Below are 25,996 nucleotides of genomic sequence, written 5' to 3'. Positions count from 1 at the left end.
ACTCAGGTCTCCTGCATTGTAGACAGACACCTTCAACCCCACAGGACTGTCAAAGCAAATATATATATGAAGGAACTACTTTATTGAGTTGAGAGACATGGACTATGGCCCAACAAGCTCCTCTGTCCATGAAATTCTCCAAGCAAGAATGTGGAATGGGTTGCCATTCCCTCCTCCAGGGGATCTTCCTGACCCAGGGATCAAACCTGGGTCTCCTGCATTGCAAGCAAACTCTTTACCATCACAGGGAAGCTGTGGCTTCCCTCGTGACTCAGATGGTAAAGAATCCGCATGCAATGCAGGAGACACGGGTTCAATCCCTAGATTGAGAAGACCCCCTGGAGAAGAGAATTTCAACCCAATCCAGTATTCTTGCCTGAAGAATTCCATGGTCAGAGGAGCCTGGAGGACTCCAGTCCATGGGGTCACAAAGAGTCGGATGTGACTGAGCAACTAACACTTTCACTACTTTATTATTATTCAGAAAGCTGTGCTTTCTAAAATGTCTATTCACTTGCCCTGAGGAAAGGTTTCCAGTTGACCATTTGCTCCCAGAAAAAAAAATAATAATAAATGCTATGATTCTGAATTCTCCAAGAAGCTACTGGACTTTTCAGTGCTGAAACTAATTTCCATTCATCTTGGGAGCCATGAGGGAAAGCCAAGGAGGGCTGTTACAGAGCAGAGGCCAATTCAGAGAGAAAAGCATCAGTAAGTTGTCATACTTCCTCCACCTCCTTTCAAGTACAGCACATTTCAAGTAAAGAACATTTGGAAGAGCCAAATGTTCTTCCTTGCTGAGGACTAATAAAAAGAACAAAATGTATGAAGTTTCACTGAAAATAATTCTAAATTTAGACTGAATATATTATGTATACCATGGTACAACAAAACCATGCTTAGTCATTCATCATGATTCCACTTGTATCACAAGAAGGAGAAATTCAAAAGAGGAAATTATACCAAGTAGTAGGCACTTAACAGAAGTATGAAATTTTTGAAAGGCAAAGTAACTTCACAGATTAAACTGAGGAATAGCATTCTCAGAATTATATACGTCACCTGAATTGAAAGGAGTGGAGGATCTTCTCCGTTTAAGAAATGATGGTGACTGTTTAGGTGCTGTAGATGCTATGGTAAACAAGAGACAGAAGCGTTGCTTTTTGTTACTTTACATTCAGTAAATGAGCAAATGAGAAAGTAAACAATGACCTTAATCTGCCTGCAATGCAGAAGACATAGATTAGATCCCTGGGTCGGGAAGATTCCCTGGAGAAGGAAATGGCAACTTATTCCAGTATTCTTTTTTTTTCTATTTCCTATTCTTTTTTTTTAATCGAAGGATAATTGTTTTACAGAATTTTATTGTTTTCTGTCAAACCTCAACATGAATCAGCCATAGGTACACATATGTCCCCTCCCTCTTGAACCTCCCTCCCATCTCCCTGCCCAAACCACACCTCTAGGTTGACACAGAGCCCCTGTTTGAGTTCCCTGAGACACACAGCAAATTTCCATAGGCTATCTATTTTACATACTGTAAGGTAAGTTTCCATGTTACTCTCTCCATACATCTCACCCTCTCCTCCCCTCTCTCCATGCCCGTAAGTCTGTTCTCTATGTCTATTTCTCCATTGCTACCCTGCAAATAAATCCTTCAGTACCATCTTTCTAGATATTGTGTATATGCATTAGTATACGATATTTATCTTTCTCTTTCTGACTTACTTCGCTCTGTATAATAGGTTCTATGTTCAATCACCTCATTAGAACTGGCTCAAATGTGTTCCTTTTCATGGCTGATTAATATTCCATTGTGCATATGTACCACAACTTCTTTATCCATTCATCTGGCGATGGACTTCTACGTTGCTTCCTTGTTCTAGCTATTGTAAATAGTACTGCAATGAACACTGGGATACATGTGTCTCTTTCAGTTTTGGTTTCCTCAGGGTATAGACCTGATAGGCCTGTATTCTACAAGAATACTCCAGTATTCTTGCTTGGGAAACTCCATGGACAGGGGAGCCTGGTGGGCTATGGTCCATGTGGTCACAAAGAGTCACACACAACTGATCAATGACTTTTCTGGAAACAGAGAGACAGTAGTGATTAGGGTGATGGGCAGCTATATCAACTACATATGCATGGAGATTATAGTCAAAGTGCATCCTGTTTCACTTCCCTGAGAGTCAGTGTGGCTTATGCTCATTTACCCAAAGCCCCAGTCACAGTTACCCTCACAACATCAGAAGGAAAGGAAATATTTCACCCTACCCCACACTTACAAGACCTCCTTTCCTTCATGCATCACACATGCATGTATTCTGTAAGGCCAAAATATCTTTCCTCTTTCAAAAGACTGTTGGTACTAAATTCACTAAATGCCTCATATCCTTGTTTTTACTGCAGTTTCTGTGTAGAGTCTGTGTGAATGATGTGCCATTGTGGTCGTGACTGTGACTTCTCATTGTATTTGTGAAGCCACAGGATCTTTAAGTTATTCCTAGCTCTATTCTCATCTCTGTGATACTCAGTATGTTTGATCCTTCACCTGCTATCCTACTCACACTTCGTTTCCTTCCAAAACAACCCCATTGTCCTTTCTGGAACACTCCCAGTGAAACCAGCAAATCCCTACAATCCTAGCAGCTTCCCCAAACATTACTTTAACTGAAACTGGATTACTAGTGAGAAACCTTCCACAGCTCTCTCAAGTAGAAATTGTCAAACATTCTAGAAAGTAATAGCCATAATAATAGCAAGCATTTGGTGTGTACTTCCTGTGTACAGCTGTACTGTACATGGACTTAATTCATGAATTAATTTCATACCCATATTTCATATAATTATTATAGCAATCCTATGAAGTAGGCATTTTATTCATATTTTAGAGGTGTGAAACTCAGACAGAAAGAGATTAATCCAGGTCATAGAAGTAGAGGGCAATGAGGCCAGCAGTGGAACCCAAGCAGTCTGGACCCAGAGTTGGAACTCTCAGGCAATGCCTTCTCCTCACGGATTGGAAGTGGGGCACTAGTTCTCCCTGTTCTCACTGCCTGCCTTGTTTCACAGAAGCTCTGCCAGCCACTTTTTAAAACTCCTGTTCTTTGTTGTTTTCATCTACCAACCCCCTGTCCAATTCATCTCATTCACTAAAGATTTTGGTATCCAGCTCAGGGTATTCCATTCCTTCTCTATTCCTACCACCATCTCAGGAAATTCAGTGTCCACATAGACAACCTATCCAACATCATGTTTTAATCATTTCCAGACTTTCTTACTGTTAATGGCATATTTCAAACCAACTCCACCAATCTCTTATACTTTATTGAAAAAATTTCCACTTTCAAAATTATAAACATTTCATTCTCTTAGGAAAATTTCCATTTGCCTGCTCAGAACCCCAATTCTCACTGTTTTGCAATCTCTGAGCCTTCAGCTCCATTGATCACTCCCTTTCTTCCAAATATCAAACTTCTTACACCTTTCTAGTCTTTCACATCAGTCGTTTTGGTGCCGATACACTAACCTCTCTTGTCCATTTATCCTTTTAAAGTCTCCAGTGAGAAAATTCCCAATCTCGATTCCATTCATCTTTGTTACCAGCGTCTGTATGTATGCTCAGATAACTAAACACTCATAAATGGATTGGTAACACACAAATGGGTTGATCAGTTCAATCAACAACCTCACCTACACACAATCAGTGTAACTCTCTGATCATCTTGACCTAATTTCCATAACATATTTCAAACATCTTTATCATTTACAAACTATGATACCTTGTCCATACACTTCAGTCTCAGCAGATGATTGCATTGTACTTAAGTAAAATGACTGGAGCCATCAGACAGGAATTCCTTCAATATTTGGCTGCCAAATCTGTCATTAGCCTGTGTGTGTAACAATCTTCTCCTTGTGCCTTTCTAATACAAAGAAGTACATGTTACTCCTCTTCTTGAAGGCCAGTTCTTCTACATGAAATTTGAGTCTCAGTTCATCCCACATTCTTCAGAATCTATGCTAATATTTTATGTTTTATTGTCAGAGTATTTTTTTTTCTTTACTAAGACTCACAACCAGGAATACATGTATTACATTGTGACCCATTATAAACACATTATGTGTGTGTATGTCCAACTCTTTGCAACCCTGTGGACTGTAGCCCGCCAGGCTCCTCTGTCCATAGGATTCTCCAGGCAAGAATACTGGAGTGGGTGGTCATTCCTTTCTCCAGGAGATCTTCCTGACCTAGGGATCAAACCCACATCTCCTGTGTCCCCTGCACCAGCAAGCGGATTCTTTACCACTGCGCCACCTGGGAAGCCCATTCACATTTTATATATACTATATATAAATATCATGTATAAATATACTAAATATATCTCATTGTGACTTGCAATTGACAATTTATACCAAAAAAATTTTTTACAAGATAACATTACCTTACTAGGCATGATACACTGATATTTTATCTTTTTTTAAAATTAATGCTGGTCACCACTCACTGAATTAATATTACAACACATTAACAAGTCGTAACCTACAGTTCAAACCACCGTGAATTATTCTATTCCCATACAAATTTATCTTTAAATTCTTTCCATCTAAAAATTAAAAAAACTTTTACCTCCAATATTCTTTTGGCTCATGTCCTTCACTCATTTAAACCTATCAGAAAAGTTATTTTAATCTGTACTTTTTTTGTCCAGTTAACTTCTCAGATCAAGTTAGTCTTTTAATGTCCTACTCCGTGTGAAAACCACTTTCTTGAGTTTCAGTTGACTCTCTAGAACTAATTTCAGTGGAAACATTTCTGCCTCACACTACTCAGTATCTCAGCAGCTTTTAGCGACTGAATATTCCTTCCTTGAAACATTAATTTTGCGTTGCTTTCCTGACACTTGTGGGATTCCCTTGTGGCTCAGCTGGTCAAGAATCCGCCTGCAATGCAGGAGACCTGGGTTTGATCCCTGGGTTGGGAAGATCCCCTGGAGAAGGGAAAGGCTACCCACCCCAGTATTCTGGCCTGGAGAATTCCATGGACCGTATAGTCCATGGGGTAGCAAAGAGTCGGACACGACTGAGTGACTGTCACTTTCCTGACACTACATTCCACTGGTCTTCCTCCCTTCTCTCTGCCTATTTCCTTTCAGCCTGTTCAGACTCTCAAGCTTGGGAGGCCCTCTATTCGCTTTACTCTTCTCTCTCAGCATCTCCTCCTCACTCTTTGGGCTTCCCAGGTGGAGCCGGTGGTAAAGAATCCCCCCGCCAATGCAGGCGATACAAGAGGCCTGAGTTGGATCCCTGGGTCAGGAAGATCTCCTGGCAGAGAGCATGAAAACCCACTCCAATATTCTTGCCTGGAATCCTAAGGACAGAGGAGCCTAGCAGGCTACAAAGAGTTGGGGGTCACAAAGAGTTGAACATGACTGAAGTGACTTAGCACAGCACACTTCTCTCTTTAGCCTTTGCTCTAGGTCTCCCCTTTATTGTTTGAATTACAATCTTGATTTAGGAGACAAGAGAAATGTCCTATTTATAGGCTAGAAGCCTTTGGACATTAGCTGTGAAATAAGTCTTCCTATCCCAGAGAATACAGAAATATTATAATAATTCAGAATTCAAAGCTTCTCCTGAATCACTTCCAGGCATATGCAATTACAGAACACAGAAATATTGCATTTTATAGTCAATGCTCATGAACCTGACTGCTTTAGCACGTTTAGGATGGACTATATAATTTCTGGCATATCAAAGAATATCAAGATTTTCCCTGCATTTACAATTTAGTTAAATTCAAGGTTTCCTTTTCTCCCTATAGGACTTATGTATCCCTGGAAGTTAACAGCTTCTTTTGGAAGTCAGCTGGAAGCCTTTGAATGTTACATGTTCAGTATCTGAGGAATAGAGTTTCATGATGTATGAGTCATCACACCAACCTTTCCTAGCTTTGAAAATTCTGTGATCTGTTCCAAGAGATTTGGCAATTTCTCTTCTCTTTAATTGCATTGCCTGGAGTGTGACCAGAAATCCTTTTTAAATGTCTTGATGACAAAACAAAACTCAGCTTTATCTTCTTGTGTACTTTCTAAGTAGGTTCTGTAAATTACTTGGTTGATGCTTTAAAAATATGCAGATAATGCTCTAGCAACAAATATTTGCTCAGTTTGTAATAAATTTTCATCATACAGATCTGTTATGTTCTTTTAAATCTAATATTTTTCATTTACATGTTCCATCTCAATATAATAATTTGTATGAATTTGGGGTTACAATTATGGTTCCAAATTAATTTAAAATTCAATCTTCTGTTTGAATTTCAGTCAACTTGCAAATAACCTAGCTGAGTAAACAATTAGATAAATATACACTTACACCTACAGCATTAGGTTCATAGGTAAGGTAGACCACATTGTTACCGAAAGATGTATGTGTTTGTGGGTCTGGCTGCTTGCCGCTCAAAAGCCAATAGATAGGCCAGATTGGTGAAAAGGAAAGTTTGCTTTATTTCAGATGCCAGCAACTGAGGAGGGCAGGGTGGTGGACATCTGTCCAAAGGCCGATACCCCTCTGACTAGCAGAGGTTGAGAGTTTTTAGTGACAGAGTTGGAGGGTGGGAGGTTACATGCAGAAGCAGCACAGTCATCTCAAACAGTCATCTTCAAATTGGTCATCAGTGGTCTGAACAATATCATCTCAGTACTCTTGCCTGGAAAATCCCATGGACGGAGGAGCCTAGAAGGCTGCAGTCCATGGGATCGCTGAGGGTTGGACACAACTGAGCAACTTCACTTTCACTTTTCACTTTCATGCATTGGAGAAGGAAATGGCAACCCACTCCAGCATTCTTGCCTGGAGAATCCCAGGGACGGGGGAGCCTGGTGGGCTGCCATCGATGGGGTCGCACAGAGTCGGACACGACTGAATCGACTTAGCAGCAATCTTCAGTTCCAAGGTACATTTGTTCCCATTTCTTTGTGGTCAGTTCTCGGAATTGTGGCAGTTCATGTCATGGGTACAGTCTGATCATCAGGTAGTTAACTTTTCCACCTGGTATTTTGGTATCTATGAGACAGCTCACAGGATGTGGCTCAGAATTTTATCTATAACCCTGAGAAAGAACTGAAGGTCCTTGACTATGCGTAATGCTTACATTAGTATTATTTAGTCTCCTTTGACTGTTTTCCTTTGTTTCAGCATTTCTTATTTCTCTGATTAAGGACACTTTTTAACTAAAGTGTTTCACAGGCAAAAGGCAGACAGAGGACAGGGTGGGGCATGAGGGCGTGGCAAGGACCATAGGATCCTGCTCAGTTTCAGCATAACAAATTATTTCTTTACCAAATTTTGTCATTGGGCTGTGAATGAAACTGCGATTATACAATGCACCTCAATTTCAAAATGTGAAAAAAAAAAGTTAAAATGTGGGGACAATGTTTCTCTGAATCAAATTAAAATGTCCCTTACTAAAATCTTCTAATTACTAAAATTACTAAAAAATGTTTTGAACAATTGTTCCTTAAGCTGCTATGTAACTTAGAATAATTTCATTCACATGCATTAACTTGTGTGTATATATAACAGGGGCTTCCCTGGTGGCTCAGCAGTAAAGAATCCACCAGCAATGCAGGAGGCATGGAAGCCACAGTTTGATCTCTGAGGTGGGAAGATCCCCTGGAAGAGAGCATGGCAACCCACTTCAGTACTCTTGCTTGGAAAATCCCATGCACAGAGGAGCCTGGTGGGCTACAGTCCATAACATCGCAAAGAGTTGGACACAACTGGAGCAACTGAATACACACACATACATGTGTGTGTGTAATTAGAACTTAGATAATATTAGATAAAATTAGATAGAATTAGATAATACAGCTTTGGGCTGTAAACATACACATATATATGTATATATATTTATATATACATATATAAATTTTATGTATGTATATATATATTTTATATTCAGTTATAAGTGTTCACATTTTATTGAAATTCATTCTATTTCTCCACCAATTTCATCACTCTGATTACTCCTGCTGCCCCCAGGCTACCATTCTTTTTGGTTTTAAAATGACTAAACAAGTCAATCTTTTAAAGGATCAAGTATATGCCATTTCTTCTCTGAGGACTGTAACCAAACAAATCATATTTGTATATCCTCACTGTTATATTAACAATTAAATAGGCACAACAAATAAGACTATAAAATAACTAAGGTGTTATTTTATTAAAGTAACTAAGGTATTATTCTATAAACACTTGGTTTCTGTGGTTTAGTAGTTATGGGGACAAGCAAATATAAAATTATAGTGATATGCTGTTTATTAAATGGCTCAGATTTAGAGGAAGAAAAAGCCCAAATTATCAAGTCATCACAAAAAAAGGTTAACTAAGTTTTATATTTGCAATTTTTTCACTAAATAGTATTCATAAAAATTACTCAGTGAAAAATATTTCATCAAATTTAAGTTCTATTGATCAGCTTTTAAAATTTTTATTGGAGTATAGTTGATTTATAATGTTGTATTAGTTTCAGACGTACAGCAAAGTGAATCAGTGATACACATACATACTTGCACTTTCTTTTAGATTCTTTTCCCATACAGGCCATTACAGAGTACTGAGTAAAGTTCCCTGTGCTATATACCAGGTTCTTATTAGCTGTCTACTTTATATATAGTAGTGTATATATGTCCGGAGAAGGCAATGGCACCCCACTCCAGTACTCTTGCCTGGAAAATCCCATGGACAGAGGAGCCTGGTGGGCTGCAGTCCATGGGGTCGCTAGGAGTCGGACACGACTAAGCGACTTCACTTTCACGTTTCATTTTCATGCATTGGAGGAGGAAATGGCAACCCACTCCAGTGTTCTTGCCTGGAGAATCCCAGGGACGGGGGAGCCTGGTGGGCTGCCGTCTATGGGGTCGCACAGAGTCGGACACGACTGAAGCGACTTGGCAGCAGCAGTGTACACGGCAGTCCCAATCTCCCAGTTTATTCCTCCTCTTCCACCCACTGAAAACCGTGTTTGTTTTCTACATTCATGACTCTACTTCGGTTTTGTAAATAAGTTCATTTGTACCCTTTTTTAAGATTCCACATATAAGTGGAATGACTTATATGTGGAATGACTTATCATATGACATACGTCTTTTTGTGTCTGACTTACTTTATTCAGTATTACAATCTCTAGGTCCATCCATGTTATGCAAATGGCATTATTTTGTTCTTTTTATGGATGAGTAATATTCCATTGTGTATATGTGTCACATCTTCTTTATCCATCTCTCTGTTGATGGACTTTAGGTTGGTTCCATGGCTATTGTAAATGAAAAGATGCACGCACACATTGAACATTAGGGCATGTGTGTCTTTTCGAATTATGGATTTCTCTAGATATATGCCCAGGAGTGGAATTGTTGGGTCATATGGTAGTTCTATTTTTAGCTTTTTAAAGGAATCTCCATAGTGGTTGTATCAATTTACATTCCCATCAACACTATGGGAGATTTTTCTCCACACCCTCTCCAGGATTTACTCTTTGCAGTTCTTTTGATGCTGGTCATTCTGACTGGTGTGAGGTGGTACCTCAGGGTATTTTTCGGATGTGTCTTTCTCTAATGAATAGTGATATTGAGCTTCTTTTTGTGTGCTTTTTGGTCATCTGTATGTCTTCTTTGGAGAAATATTTATTTAGATTTTCTGTCCATCTTTTAATTGGGTTATTTTTTTTTTATATTGTACTACATGAGCTGTTTGTATATTTTGGAGCTTAACTACTTATTGGTTGCTTTGTTTGCAAATATTGTCTTCCATTCTGAGGGTTGTCTTTTGTCAATATTATTTTTGAAGTTATTAAAAATCAAACAAACAAACAAAACTACTCATCCTCTTTGGACTAATTCATGAATGTTAAAAGTGTCAAGTGACCACTTAAATATATTTAGAAACAATCTTTAAAGTATACCAATATATCAATAAAGTATATCAATAACATTTTCAACTTTATTAGGTTTATTTGACTTCGATACATTTAACTCCTGATTCTTTTTTATATTCAACATGGCTATACAGGAAATAAAATCTCTACATTAAATTCAATGCCTTTTCCAGTCCAACCTAGGGCAATCCATAGAAGGGTCAGTCATTCTGAAAGAGCCTCTCAAAAGAAAATTGAAAATGCTTAGGTAGTGGACTTTTTCCCAAAAATGCAATCAAATTTAGTCATTATAATGACCAGATAATTTCCCCAATTATGTATAATTTCTAAAAACGGTTGTATTAGTATACTGACTGGATTGACAAAGGGGTATTAGATAGTAAAATGCAACCTGTAGAATCAATTGACTAAAAGGTTGGCTCTGACCAGCCAATTGGATGATACTAATTTCCTTTTGGAGGAAACAATACTGAGTAAGAATTAAAGTCACAGGCTATTGAGTTAGATTGATTGATTTGAATGGTTTGTTGTTCAGTCACTCAGTCATGTCTGACTCTTTGTGACCCCATGGCCTCCCTGTCCATCACCAACTCCTGCAGTTTACTCAAATTCATGTCCATTGAGTCGGTGATGCCATCCAAGCATCTCATCCTCTGTCGTCCCCTTCTCCTCCTGCTTTCAATCTTTCCCAGCATCATGGTCTTTTCAAATAAGTTGGCTCTTCACATCAGGTGGCCAAAGTATTGGAGCTTCAGCTTCAGCATCAGTCCTTCCATTGAATATTCAGGACTGATTTCCTTTAGGATTGACTGGTTTGATCTCCTTGCTGTCCAAGTTACTCTCAAGAGTCTTCTTCAGCATCATAGTTCAAAAGCATCAATTATTTGGTGCTCAGTTTTCTTTATTGTCCAAATTTCACATTCATACATGACTACTGGAAAACCCATAGCTTTGACTAGACAGACCTTTGTCAGCAAAATGATGTCTCTGCTGTCTAGGTTTGTCATAGCTTTTCTTCCAAGGAGCAACTGTCTTTTAATTTCATGCCTGCAGTCACCATCTGCAGTGATTTTGGAGCCCAAGAAAATAAAGTCTGTCACAGCTTCCATTTTTTCCCCCATCTATTTGCTATGATTTGAATGGTAGCTTCACCAATTATTAGCTGTGAGATCTTGAGCAAATTACTTAAACTGTCATTTAGTAACTTCTATAAAGGAAGGAAAATAATAAAACTCACCTTGTAAGGTTATTTGTATGAGTAAATAATTTAACACATGTAAAGAACCTAGAATAGAACCTGGAAATTTTAATAGTAAGCTTTTGATAATTGTTTGCTACTGATAACTACAAATTTAATATGAATGTCTTGTTTTCTAAACTGGTTAATAAACTGCTCCAGGGCAAGGACTAAGCATTAATTTTCTTTTCATTTCCAGTACTAGCATGCAGTAGATATTCAACGAACACCTGTTAATTTGTGTGTGCTCAGTCACTCAGTCGTGTCCAAATCTTTGCAACCCTATGGACTGTAGCCTGCCAGACAAGAACACTGGAATGGGAACCCATTTCTTCCTTCAGGAATACCTGTTAAATAACAGTACAAAAATGCATTGTGTTATATCTCAGAAGAACATTATATTACTAATTAGAATTCAGAATCTGATGACAAGGCTTCCATGTAAATCCCTCAAAATAATTATACATAAGTGAACACCTGTAAGTAAATTACACGTACCCATTTCTCCAAAAGACTTTAGATAAGTTTGAAGTGAAGTAAAGTTGCTCAGTCGTGTCTGACTCTTTGTGACCCCATGGACTGTACCCAAACAGGCTCCTCCGTCCATGGGATTTTCCAGGCAAGAGTACTGGAGTGGGTTATCATTTCCTTCTCCAGGAGATCTTCCCATAGATAAGTTTAGGCAGATGTTATTTTCATGAAAGACTGCACCAACTTTAAATAGAAAGATTCAAGATCAGCATTTCCCAAATGATTTTTATGATGTTTTATGTATTTATAAGGATTATTGTCTAGAATATTTTTTAAATTTATGATTTAATTTTTATATGATATTTAATGTAAGGTATTCCAGATCTTGTGAAAACCATCTTAAATGTAAGAATGGGCTTATAAACTCAGTACCCCTTGATGTTTATGAAAACAGTATAACAAGAAAGAGCTTTTAATTGTCAGAGTATAATAAAAAAGTGACCATTTATATATAACTAGTAAGTTGTGCTAAGTAAAGGCCAACTACATCAGTATATTGACTACACAAAATATTCAAAGTAGTTCAACAGAAAAAAGTTATGGAGACTTGAGTCATCACATAGTCACTTCAAACTAAAAGTAGTCCTTGTTTAAAAGACTTCATACCATTTTCAGCCTGGGAAAATTATTTATTTTGAACAAGATATTCATTCATTACATCAAATGAATTGTGTTAATATTAGTTTTATTGGCTTCATGAAAGTGAAAGTGAAGTCACTAAGTCCTGTCCAACTCTTTGCGCCCCTGTGAACTGCCACCCGCCAGGCTCCTCTGTCCATGGGATTTTCCAAGCAAGAGTACTGGAGTGTGTTGCCATTTCCCTCTGCAGGGGATCTTCCCAACCCAGAGATCAAACCCAGGTCTCCTGCATTGTAGGCAGACACTTTACTGTCTGAGCCACTAGGGAAGTCCTTGGCTTCATAGTTTTGCTTATACAAACACACCAGAGCTCTTTAAGATTTTTTGATGGGGACCATTTTTAAAGACTATTGTTATTAGGTTGGTGCAAAAGCAATTGTAGTTTCAGACCATGAATTTTAATTCATTATAACTAGGCTCAAACATATATTTGTTAATCAAAATATGAATCATTATAATCAACACATTTTTGCCAATGAGAGATAAGTTGGCTTATTCCTATAGCATAAAAATCCATGCTTCAGGATTCAACGAACTCTTGGAAAGCTTTTTCTGCCTCCTGCTGGTTGTTGAAGCATTTTGCCTGCAAAAAGTTGTTGAGATGCTTGAAGAAGTGGTAGTCGGTTGGCAAGAGGTCAGGTGAATATGGTGGATCAGGCAAAACTTCACAGCCCAGCTCGCCAACTTTTGAAGCATTGGTTGTGTGACGTGCAGTCAGGCCTTGCCGTGGAGAAGTGGGCCCTTTGTGTTGACCAATGCCCGCTACAGGCATTGCAGTTTTCAGTGCATCTCATTAATTTCCTGCATACTTCTCAAATGTGATGGTTTCACTGGGATTCAGAAAACTGTAGTGGATCAGATGGGCAACAGACAACCAAACAGTGACCGCAACCAATTTTTTGGAGCAAGTTTGGCTTTGGGAAGTGCTTTGGAGCTTCTCCTCCTTCCAACCACTGAACCGGTCATCCCTGGTTGTCATATAAAATCCACTTTTCGTCACACATCACAATCTGATACAGAAATGGTTCATTGTTGTTGTGTAGAATAAGAGAAGAAAGAAAGTGTGAAAGTTGCTTGGTCATGTCCGATTCTTTGAGACCCATGGATATACAGTCCATGGAATTCTCCAGGCCAGAATACTGGGGTGGGTATCCTTTCACTTCTCCAGGGGGTCTTCCCAACCCACCAATCGAACCCAGGTCTCCAGCATTGCAGGCAGATTCTTTACCAGCTGAGCCACAAAGGAAACCCATAGAATAAGAGAAGACAACTTCAAAACGATGATTTTTTTTTTTTCAATCAGTTCAAGAGGCTCCCACTTCTCAAGCTTTTTTGCCTTTCCAATTTGCTTCAAATGCCCAACAACCATAGAATGGTTAACACTGGGTTCTTCAGCAGCCTCTCACATAAGTTGTAAGAGGACCAGCTTTGATGATTGCTCTCAGTTTGTCATTGTCAGCTTCAGATGGGCAGTCACCGTGCTCCTCATCTTCAAGGCTCTCATCTCCTTTGCAAACCTTCTTGAACCACCGCTGCCCTGTACACTCCTTAGCAGTTCCCGGGCCATTAGCGTGGTTGATGTTGCGAGTTGTCTCTGCTGCTTTGTGACTCATTCTGAACTCGAATAAGAAAATCACTCAAATTTGCCTTTTGTCTACCATCATTTCCATGTGCTAAGTCGCTTCAGCTGCATCCGACTCTTCGTGAACCTGTAGACTGTGGCCTGACAGGCTCCTCTGTCCATGGGATTTCCCAGGGAAGAATACCGGAGTGGGTTGTCATTTCCTCCTCAGGGGAATCTTCCCGACCCAGGGACTGAACCCACGTCTCTTACATCTCCTGTATTGGTAGGCAGGTTCTTTACCTCTAGTTTTACCTGGGAAGCCCCATCATTTTCATAGTCTAAAATAAATATAAAATAAACAGCAAGTAATGTTATTAGCAAAAAAACAAAGCAAGAAATGCACATTAAAATGATGTATAACATAACCTACATGTATTAAGAATGCATTCCAATATCAAATGGTAAATTTCAACAATGGAAAACCTGCAATTACATTTGCACCAATCTAATACACCATTACAACATACAACAGAGTTTTTATGTTTTGGTTGTTTGGCCGTGAGGCATGTGGGATCATAGCTCTGTGACCAGGGATGGAACCCACATCTCCTGCATTGGAAAGGGAAGTCTTATCCACTGGACCACCAGGGAAACCTTTAAGAACTTTAAACAAAAGAATATTATACTTCTTCCTATGCTTTGTATATTTAAGTAATACCGTAGTAAAGAGTAATTTAAATAACCATTAGCATTATACAAAAGTGCTTTCTCTTTAAAATGGTTCCTTACATTTCTCATGTGAGAAACACTGATTAAGATGATAACAAAGCCATTAACATCAGAAACAGTGTAGTGGCTAGAAAAAATTTAGCAGTATTTTTAAAATATCCAATAGTTTCTGGACAACGAGACTTTTACCTTGATTATTATTCTCTTCTTTAGAAAAAACATTGGCAAATGCCACATCACTCAAAAACGATAGCTTTTGGGCCAAGTCTAACCTGCTACATATTTTTGTAAGTGAAGTTTAATTGGAACACAGCCACACCCCTTCATTTCATATTATTTATGACAACTTCTGCCTGAATAATAGAGTTAAGTAGTTCTGACTGACAGAGACTACAAAACCAAAAATTTTCACGGAAAATATTTGCTAACCACAACTCTAGAATTTTCTGTTGTTCTTGGTATTAAATATACCTCAATTATCTTCACATAGCTCCACAGAACAGAATGGAGAATTTTAAAAAACAGATCTACACAAATTATGTCCAACAGGTTTTTAACAAAGGTGGGAAAAAAAATTCAACAGAAGAAAGATAATCTTTTTGTTAGGTAGGTAGAATACGGAAAAGGAGTCCAATATGGCGGTGGCTAAAAGACAAGGAAAGAAAAATCCCGCGAAAATAGAACAAAAGAAGGTCAGAGGACCGGAGTGAGGACCTCAGGTAAAACAAACACTCCTGGCTGGCCCAATTTACATAGGACAGGCCCAGGGAGAGAAAAACATATAAATAGAGCAGCCAAAGCTAGCTCTCTCTCTCTCTATCCCACACGCTGGGGCGCTCTTCTCCTCGTGTCTTTGGATCGACGTGCCCTCATGCCTCGAAAATGGATTTTCCTGCTGTCTTCTAAATAAAATAGAGCTGTAACACTGAGCTGTAACACTGATTTGTCTAAGAGCTATAACATGGTCCATTTGAGACCTGAGAGCTATAACACGGTCTATCCAAGACCTGAAAGCTGTGACACGCCAAGGGGGCTTTAATGTCCATCACTCCAAATCTTTGTTGTGATGAGACAAAGAACCGAGGAACATACACTCTCGTGACATTTTCAAGAAATGGTCTTGGATCAACTGAACATGCATAGTCCAAAAAAACAAAACAAAAGAAAACAAAACTACAACCTACACCTTAAATGTTATGTAAATGTTTTTCAATTAATTTAAAATTAATCATGTACTTAAATGTAAAATACATCTGTAAAACTTTCAGGAAAAAAATCTTCAGGATCTTGAGCTATGGGAAGAATTATTATACTTCCAAATTCATGATCCATAAAAGAAAAAATAAATTGGATCTTATCAAAATTTAAAACTTTTTTCTACAAAAACCTCTGTTAAGAAATTTAAAAGATGAACTGTGATCTGTGAGAAAATATTAGCAAACTTTAACACGAAGACTAGTCTTTAGAATACATAAAAGACCAAAAATAAGTATCTTGATTATATAAAGAACTCTCAAAACTCACCAGTAAAGCACAGTCCAGTTAGAAAATAGGCAAAAGACAGTGAACTTCCTGATGTTCAAGCTGGTTTTAGAAAAGGCAGAGGAACCAGAGATCAAATTGCCAACATCGCTGGATCATGGAAAAAGCAAGAGAGTTCCAGAAAAGCATCTATTTCTGCTTTATTGACTATGCTAAAGCCTTTGACTGTGTGGATCACAATCAACTGTGGAAAATTCTGAAAGAGGTGGGAATACCAGACCACCTGATCTGCCTCTTGAGAAATTTGTATGCAGGTCAGGAAGCAACAGTTAGAACTGGACATGGAACAACAGACTGGTTCCAAATAGGAAAAGGAGTTCGTCAAGGCTGTATATTGTCACCCTGTTTATTTAACTTATATGCAGAGTACATCATAAGAAATGCTGGACTGGAAGAAACACAAGCTGGAATCAAGATTGCCAGGAGAAATATCAATAACCTCAGATATGCAGATGACACCACCCTTATGGCAGAAAGTGAAGAGGAACTGAAAAGCCTCTTGATGAAAGTGAAAGTGGAGATTGAAAACATTGCTTAAAGCTCAACATTCAGAAAAAGAAGATGATGGCATCCGGTCCCATCACTTCATGGGAAATAGATGGGGAAACAGTGCAAACAGTGTCAGACTTTATTTTTCTGGGCTCCAAAATCACTACAGATGGTGACTGCAGCCATGAAATTAAAAGACGCTTACTCCTCGGAAGGAAAGTTATGACCAACCTAGATAGCATATTCAAAAGCAGAGACATTACTTTGCCAACAGAGGTCCGTCTAGTCAAAGTTATGGTTTTTCCTGTGGTCATGTATGGATGTGAGAGTTGGACTGTGAAGAAGGCTGAGCGCTGAAGAATTGATGCTTTTGAACTGTGGTGTTGGAGAAGACTCTTGAGAGTCCCTTGGACTGCAAGGAGATCCAACCAGTCCATTCTGAAGAAGATCAGCCCTGGGATTTCTTTGGAAGGAATGATGCTGAAGCTGAAGCTCCAGTTCTTTGGCCACATCATGCGAAGAGTTGACTCATTGGAAAAGACTCTGATGCTGGGAGGGATTGGGGGCAGGAGGAGAAGGGGATGACAGAGGATGAGATGGCTGGATGGCATCACTGACTCGATGGACGTGAGTCTGAGTGAACTCCGGGAGTTGGTGATGGACAGGGAGGCCTGGCGTGCTGCAATTCATGAGGTTGCAAAGAGTCGGACACGACTGAGTGACTGATCTGATCTGACTGAAATGTAAATAAAATGTGCCTTCCATATACCACCAAAAAGGATAATTGATGGCTTGAGAAAAGATCTCCAAATGGCTTGCCATTAGAGAAACGAAAATTAAAACTACAATGAAATGATACTACATATCTACCAGAATAGCTAATACTTAAAATGATGACAATAGCAAATGGTTACAAGCAGGCAGAGAAACTGAATAACTCCTACATTCCCAGTGGAGAGGTACAATAGTATAGCCACGGTGAAACAGTTTGTGGATTTCTTATGAGGCTAAACATCCAACTATCATGTGCAAAGTTGCTTGAGTCCTATCCAACTCTTTTGTGACCCCATGGACTGTAGCCCACCAGGCTCCTCTGTCCATGGAATTCTCCAGGCAAGCATACTGGAGTGGGTTGCCATTTCCTTCTCCAACTATCATATGACCTAGCAATTGCACGCTTGGACAACTATCCCAGAGAAATGAGTACTTAAGCTCATGCAAAGATATGTAGGCACAAGTTTGTAATGGATAAAAACTGGAAACAACCTAGATGTCCTTCAGTGGGGAAAAATTAAATACGCTATGGCACATACATATTATGGAATGCTAGTCAGGCATAAAAAGGCGGGGTTGCTACATGCAATAATTTGGATAAATCTCCAAGGAACTTTGCCAAGTTAAAAAAAAAAATCAATGCAAAGAGATAGAGGAAAACAATAGAATGAGAAAGACTAGAGATCTCTTCAAGAAAATTAGAGATACCAAGAGAACATTTCATGCAAAGATGGACTCAGTAAAGGACAGAAATGGTATGGACCTAACAGAAGCAGAAGGTGTTAAGAAGAGGTGGCAAGAATACACAGAAGAACTCTATGTAAAAGATCTCAATGACCCAGACAACCACAAAGTCTGATCACTCACCTAGAGCCAGACATACTGGAATGCGAAGATAAGTGGGCCTTAGAAAGCATCACTACAAACAAAGCTAGTGGAGGTGATGGAATTCCAGTTGAGCTCTTTCAAATCCTAAAAGATGATGCTGTGAAAGTGCTGCACTCAATATGGCAGCAAATTTGAAAACCTCAGTGGCCACAAGACTGGAAAAGGTCAGTTTTCATTCCAATCATAAAGAAAGGCAATGCCAAAGAATGTTCAAACTACCACACAATTGCACTCATCTCACACGCTAGTAAAGTAATGCTCAAAATTCTCCAAGCCAGGCTTCAACAGTACATGAACTGAGAACTTCCAGAGGTTCAAGCTGGATTTAGAGAAGGCAGAGGAACCAGATATCAAATTGCCAACATCTGTTGGATCATCAAAAAAGCAAGAGAGTTCCAGAAAAATATCTACTTCTGCTTTATTGACTACACCAAAGCCTATGACTGTGTGAATCAAAACAAACTGGAAAATTCTTAAAGAGATGGGAATGCCAGACCACCTTACCTGCTTCCTGAGAAATCCATATGCAGGTCAAGAAGCAACATTAGAACTGGACCCGGAACAACGGACTGGTTCCAAATTGGGAAAAGATTACATCAAGGCTATAGATTGTCACCCTGCTTATTTAATTTATATGAAGAGTACATCATGTGAAATGTCAGGCTGGGTGAAGCAGAAGCTGGAATCAAGATTGCCAGAAGAAATATTAATACCTCAGATATGCAGATTATACCACCCTTATGGCAGAAAATGAAGAAGAACTAAAGCGTCTCTTGATGAAAATGGAGAGTGAAAAAGCTGGCTTAAAACTCAACATTCTAAAAACTAAGATCATGACATTCAGCCCCATCAGTTCAGTTCAATTCATTCAATTCAGTTGCTCAGTTTTGTCCTACTCTTTGCAACCCCACGGATTGTAGCCTGCCAGGCTCATCTGTCCATGGGATTCTCCAGGCAAGAATACTGGAGTGGGTTTTCCATGCCCTCCTACTATATATAAAATAAATAACTAATAAGGACCTACTGTATAGCACAGAAACAAGAATTCTACTCAGTACTCTATAATGATCTACATGGAGAAAAAAAATCTAGAAAACAGTGAATGTATGTATAACTGATTCACTTTGCTGTACAGCAGAAACTAACACATAGTAAATCAACTATATTCTAATAAATTATTTTTAAAGTACAGTTTCTACTAAATGTATATCCCCTTTGCACAATTGTAAAAGTGAAAAATTATAAGTCAAATCATTGTAAGTCAGGGACCATCCGTACATGTAAAACTGGAAAACTCTGAATAAGATGAATGGGACTGTATCAATATTAATCTCCTCATCATGGTGTTTGTGCTATAGTTTTCCAAGATATCATCATGAGGACAAACCAGGTAAAGGTACATGGGAGCTTCCAATATTGTGTTTTTTACAACTTCATGTTACTCTTCAATTATCACAAAATAAAATTTTAATTATCTTAAAAGTTTGCTCCATAGAATAAAAGTATCTTCCAAATATTGTTCCTCCCCCTTTTTTTTTGAGCAGCCTTCTCTGTGAAATTTTAATACATAACTTATTCAACAAATATGCACTGTGTATCCCCAGACCTATGTAATGACATTGTACTAGGCATGTAGCAATGAAAGTAAGACTTAACTCTGGCAACAAGAGAACACTTCAGTTCAGTTCAGTCGCTCAGTCGTGTCCGAATCTTTGCGAGCCCGTGAATCACAGCACACCAGGCCTCCCTGTCCATCACAAACTCCCGGAGTTCACTCAGACTCACGTCCATTGAGTCGGTGATGCCATCCAGCCATCTCATCCTCTGTCGTCCCCTTCTTCTCCTGCCCCCAATCCCTCCCAGCATCAGTCTTTTCCAATGAGTCAACTCTTCGCATGAGGTGGCCAAAGTATTGGAGTTTCAGCTTCAGCATCATTCCTTCCAAAGAAATCCCAGGGCTGATCTCCTTCAGAATGGACTGGTTGGATCTCTTTGCAGTCCAAGGGACTCTCAAGAGTCTTCTCCAACACCACAGTTCAAAAGCATCAATTCTTCAGTGCTCAGCTTTCTTCACAGTCCAACTCTCACATCCATACATGACTGAGCAGCTAATAATAGCCAGTGTCCATCTGAAAGTGTCTTCAAATTAATTACGCAAGTGCTACAAAACATTTTAGAACGTTGCTGTGTTAACTCCATAACTCCTGGATACTGTAGAAGAAACTTATTCTAAATGCTTTAGACAAAGCCCCAAAATATGAGCTCTGGATTCAGAATGCATGAGTTTGAATCAAGTCTTTGAGACCTACCAGCTGTGATAACTTAGGCAAGTAAGCTAACTCCCTTATGCCTCATTTTTCTAATCTGAAAACTTGGGGTAATAAAATATTCATCACAGTTTTCGTGAGGGTTATTTAATATAAAGAGCTTGGAGAAGAGTAAGTACTGGATTTTTCTTGTTGTTGGAGATGGTAATGAATGTAAAAGAACAAAGCAATCCCATGCTCTCAGATTTTACTAAAAATTGAGAAATCATATTTGGATGGCTCAATTATATAGACATGCACATATTTAGACCTTATTTAGTTGGCTTTTGGTATTTTTAAAGAGCCCTGATTTTTTAAAAAAATATGGAAATACATGCTGACTGAAATACTACTGACCTTTGAACAATGTTGGTCGGGGGTTAGGGCTCCCCACCCTCTGCATGGTCAAAAATCCAAGTATAACTTAGAGTTGGCTCTCTGTACTTGGAGTCCCTCCATATATATAGCTTCCTAATGAAAGATGCAAGCAATCTCAGACTGTGTAGTAATGTAGTATTTACTATGGAAAAATCTGCTAAGTGGACCTGAAAAGTTCAAACCCATGGTGCTCAATGGTCAACTGTACTCAGCTCCTGGAGTTGTAGTTTATGCCACTGTCTTTCAGACATACTTATTTTTAATGATGAAAAATGAACTAAAATATTATGAAACAGATATGTAAAAGTTTAACCAAAGAAATATTTGTGCATGAGATTTTGAAAATGACACTGCTACCAGTAAAAGGTAAGTATTTGCAAAAATAGAGAGTGTTAAGGTCTTTAACACACTGGGAAGAGAAATATCTGGATTTCTTTTCTATCTTAGTATAAATAAATATCCTTGAGCAGGTCCCATTGCAGCCTGACACCCATTAGAGTACCTAGCAAATGTTTTCCGCTTTCCTTCTTATTTATTTTTTTCCTCTTCATTATATTAGTTCTCTTTCTTTCCCATTTTCCGCTTATTGAATTATTTTTCCAGAGAAGCAGTACGTGTCAATAAAATATGTAATAGAGTCTGACAATGCTTCATAACATTTTTTACTTGCAAAATTTTTTGAAGGTCATCATTACTCCTATTATTTTACAGGTGAGTAAAATGTGACTGCATTTTATTAACAGAATCGAGTTACCTGTGCTGGTCATGTTACTTTATAACTTCTGTTTTCCAGTGACAAGTACTATATAAACTTGCTATTTTACTTGTCACACCAAGTAGCTAGAGCAAAGGCCATTAGATTCCTATCTGGCTCAACCACTGTATAAAATTACTCCCTAGGGTATATTTTTTTTAATGCTGTTTCCAGATTGCTTTTGAATAACTGATGTGTTCACATTTCCCATGGGAAGATATTTCATAGCATGATTTTAGTATTAGACTATTTTTCCTGAAACTCTTTATTTAAAACTCTTTGTTCTTATAATATTATCTCAGTTTTCATCAGTCCTCTAAACACATTCTGTTTTTTTATGAATTCCTCACTCAGTTATCTCATGACCAACTGAGTAGTTTATCACTAATTTCTTATAAAATAATATATATTAATTCAACTGCTAAAAGAAATGGAGGAAATCATAAGGATATGTTACTCAGAATCACAGATAATTGATAGAACATATTATTTTTAAATATCTATTTAAATGATATCTATTAAGATGACTCATTTTGCAGACTTAAGAAAAGGTGTCATAAATATAGCAAAACATTGAGTTAGAAACACTGCTAGGACACAGAACGATTGAAAAATTAAGGAAGAATTGGCTTATCCATACAATAAACCAGCCATGGACATTAGCTTAATCTTAAATTATCTGAAGGTAATTGTTCTATATATTTTTTTCTAAGATTAGCCAAGAAATAAATACATACTTGCAGTCTTTGAAGTTTTTATGATTATGACTGGTACAAATGAAAGAGAAATAAATTTGTAACAGATAAAACTCCGGGTATAACATTATGATATATAAAATTTAATGCAAGCACATTGGTTTGGTAGAAATAATGACGACCAAATAAAATTTCCAACAGGAGTTATAAATGATAATATTTTATACAGACAAAAGCCAGTAAATGGATCAACTCTTAGTTTAAAACCTTTATTTTAAAAAATCATTGGACTTCCCTAGCAGTACAGTGGAGAAGGCAATGGCACCCCACTCCAGTACTGTTGCCTGGAAAATACCATGGAAGGAGGAGCCTGGTAGGCTGCAGTCCATAGGGTCCCTACGAGTTGGACACGACTGAGTGACTTCACTTTCACTTTTCACTGTAATGCGTTGGAGAAGGAAATGGCAATCCACTCCAGTGTTCTTGCCTTGAGAATCCCAGAGATGGGGGAGCCTGGTGGGCTGCCGTCTATGGGGTCACACAGAATCCGACACGATTGAAGGGACTTAGCAGCAGCAGCAGTACAGTAGATAACAATCTGCCTTCCAATTCAGGGGACATGAGTCCAATCCCTGGTTCGGGAAGATTCCATACACTGCGGAGCCACTAAGCCTGTGCGCCACAGCTTCTCAAACCCCTGCAACCCTGAGCCCACACACTGGAGCTCATGCAGCCCACACACCCTTGAGCCTGCGCCCTGCACCAAGAGGAGCCGCTGCGATGAGAACCCACAGAAGAGCAGCCGCTGCTCCTCCCAGCTAGAGGAAACCTGTGCACAGCAACAAAGATCAAACACAGCCAAAAATAAAATCAGTTCATTCACCTAAAAGGAAATGGCAGAATGGTGAATAATGGTTAGCTGAATGTTGGTCAACAGATTAAACTGACATAATGACATCTACCCAGCCAAATATATTGTTATTTTCCTCCAAATATTTTTACCAAAAAAAAAGCAATTGTTATAACTGTGATTAAAATGTCTTACATTTATGAACAAAAGGCAAAATGATCTTAGGAGCAAAATCTAAAGTTAAATTTGCTTGAACTATTTACTTAAAACAGTATATGTAGATATTCATTATATTTAAAACCTACTAAAGATCTTCTGATTTAAAAAAATAAAAACAAATTATTTTGCTAAGACTCAGGATAGAACCAAATATTCACTATTAATTCATTTGACAAAAATTGCTGAGGGACTTTTAATCGTCAACTTGTGCTTCAATATAAGAAGCAAATGCTGTAAATATGAATATCAAAATCTGTAAAACTTACAGAAAATTATATACAGTAATAATAGTAAAGATCCTTAAATAAAACTGTGATATATTTTTACACGAATGCCTCTACAATGCCTTACTAATATTTTTTCAAGACCTTATTGTTCACAACACATTTTCAAAAATTTTTTTCAAGTGATACTTCTAACAACCTATTGTTAGGTTAGAAACCATGTGAACCAGAGAAGTAAAGCAACATGTCCAAGATGATATATTTGGCTTCAACGTCAGGACTTCTCACTCCAAATCTAAGCTCTTCGAATGATTTTTTTGATTGCTATATTAGTATCCAACCTCTTTTTATATATTCCTTAATTTTATTTTTCTTACAGATTGATAAAAACTCTGCTGCTGCTAAGTCGCTTCAGTAGTGTCTGACTCTGTGCGACCCCATAGACGCCAGCCTACCAGGCTCCTCCATCCTTGGGATTCTCCAGGCAAGAACGCTGGAGTGGGTTGCCATTGCCTTCTCCAATGCATGAAAGTGAAAAGTGAAAGTGAAGTCGCTCAATTGTGTTTGACTCTTCGCAACCCCATGGACTGCAGCCTACCAGGCTCCTCCGTCCATGGGAGTTTCCAGGCAAGAGTACTGGAGTGGGGTGCCATCGCCTTCTCCGTGATAAAAACTCACAGGTTATATAAATAACAATATTTTAGAATTACCTTTGGGAAACTTTAACAGAAACAAAACAAAAAGAAACAGTTCCTTACTTTTTAGCAAATCAAATACACATTTTACATTTAACAAAAAAGAGAAACTACTGCACCAGATTAAAACAAAGAACCCTTTCCACTACCTAAAAGATTCTTTTATGTTGTCAGACCATGAAAGATCATATATTGAAAGATTTTTCCCTTATCACTTCCCTTCCCAACACACACATACACACATATGCACACACACACACACACACACACACGTGCACACACACACACTAATACGTGTCTTGTTTGCCTCCAGTATTCTATACTGGTTGTGTTTCCTGGAGTAACATTGACTATTTAACCTGTAACTTTCAGATATGAGAAGTCACAGTTGAACTGGGTTGTATGGTGAGAAGAGCTCCAAGTAGGAAGTATAATTTTTTTTTTTTAATTTTAAGGATGTATCTGGTGGCTCAGTGGTAAAGAATCTGCCTGCAATGCAGGAGAGGCAAGTTTGATCCCTAGGTGGGAAAGATCCCCTAGAGAAAGGAAATGGCAACCCACTCTGGTACTCTTGCCTGGAAAATCCCAATTGGTCAGTAAAGAGTTGGACACGACTGCTGTGACTAAACAATAGCAAAGAATGTATAAGCTTTAAACAAGAGATTGGAAAAGAGCCAAATGGGAAGTAAACAAAGCCTTACGGAAACTACAGGACACCTTGGGACAAGAGGAAGGAATTCAGTTCGACTCATGCGTGAGTCACACAAAGTGCAATCATGAAGTGTAGAGACCATGGTGTGAAGATCCTTGAATGCAAATTCTTCACTCTACACCTAAAAACTGAATTATACTTACACTCACTTGTACATCATTCCTTTCAGACTCTGGGGGGAAAAAACGTATTATGAACAAGCACTTCATCTATCAACAGATTAATAGATTTTGAGCATATCTGACAATTTCCAGAATCTTGCTTTTTTAGCAATTCCCTTTTTTTCTTATATTTTAGCCATTTCTTTGTCTACTGGATTGTTTCTTCACAAATTATATTCTCGCTCTAATCTCCTCCATTTAAAACAAGCAAAACAATCAATCAATACTCTTCCTCTATTAAGACTTCCTATGAAGCTACTATCCCATCCTGTCTTTTGGAAGGGACTTCTCCTAGGAATAGCTCATCCCTTCTTTCTGTCTCATCCCTCCTCCTCCCACAATAGATGAGCTAACGCTGTTCTAGCAGAGGTCACCCTCCGGAAACTAATGGCCAAATCCAGCCAATTAATTGTTCAGAGCTCTCTTCTCAGCTAATCTGCTCTACAGCATTTGATGCTAAATTATTCCATTCCTAAGAGTTGCTCCATTCTTGTGACCCATGGCACCATTCTCCCCATTCTTAGACTGCTTCCTGACCGTTCCTTTTAGTCTCATTTGCTGTCCCGTCCCACTCCCCTTTCATGACTTACTGTTAAGTGAATTGAAGTTACAAAAACAGAATGTGTATTATGATCCATGTATGATGCATTTGTATATTTAGATATT

Source organism: Bos grunniens, chromosome 29, assembly GCF_055505025.1.
Source record: "Bos grunniens cultivar Pamir isolate PY7600 chromosome 29, Bosgru_T2T1.0, whole genome shotgun sequence".
NCBI classification, from domain to species: Eukaryota; Metazoa; Chordata; class Mammalia; order Artiodactyla; family Bovidae; genus Bos; species Bos grunniens.
Note: the sequence above shows the minus strand (reverse complement) of the source record.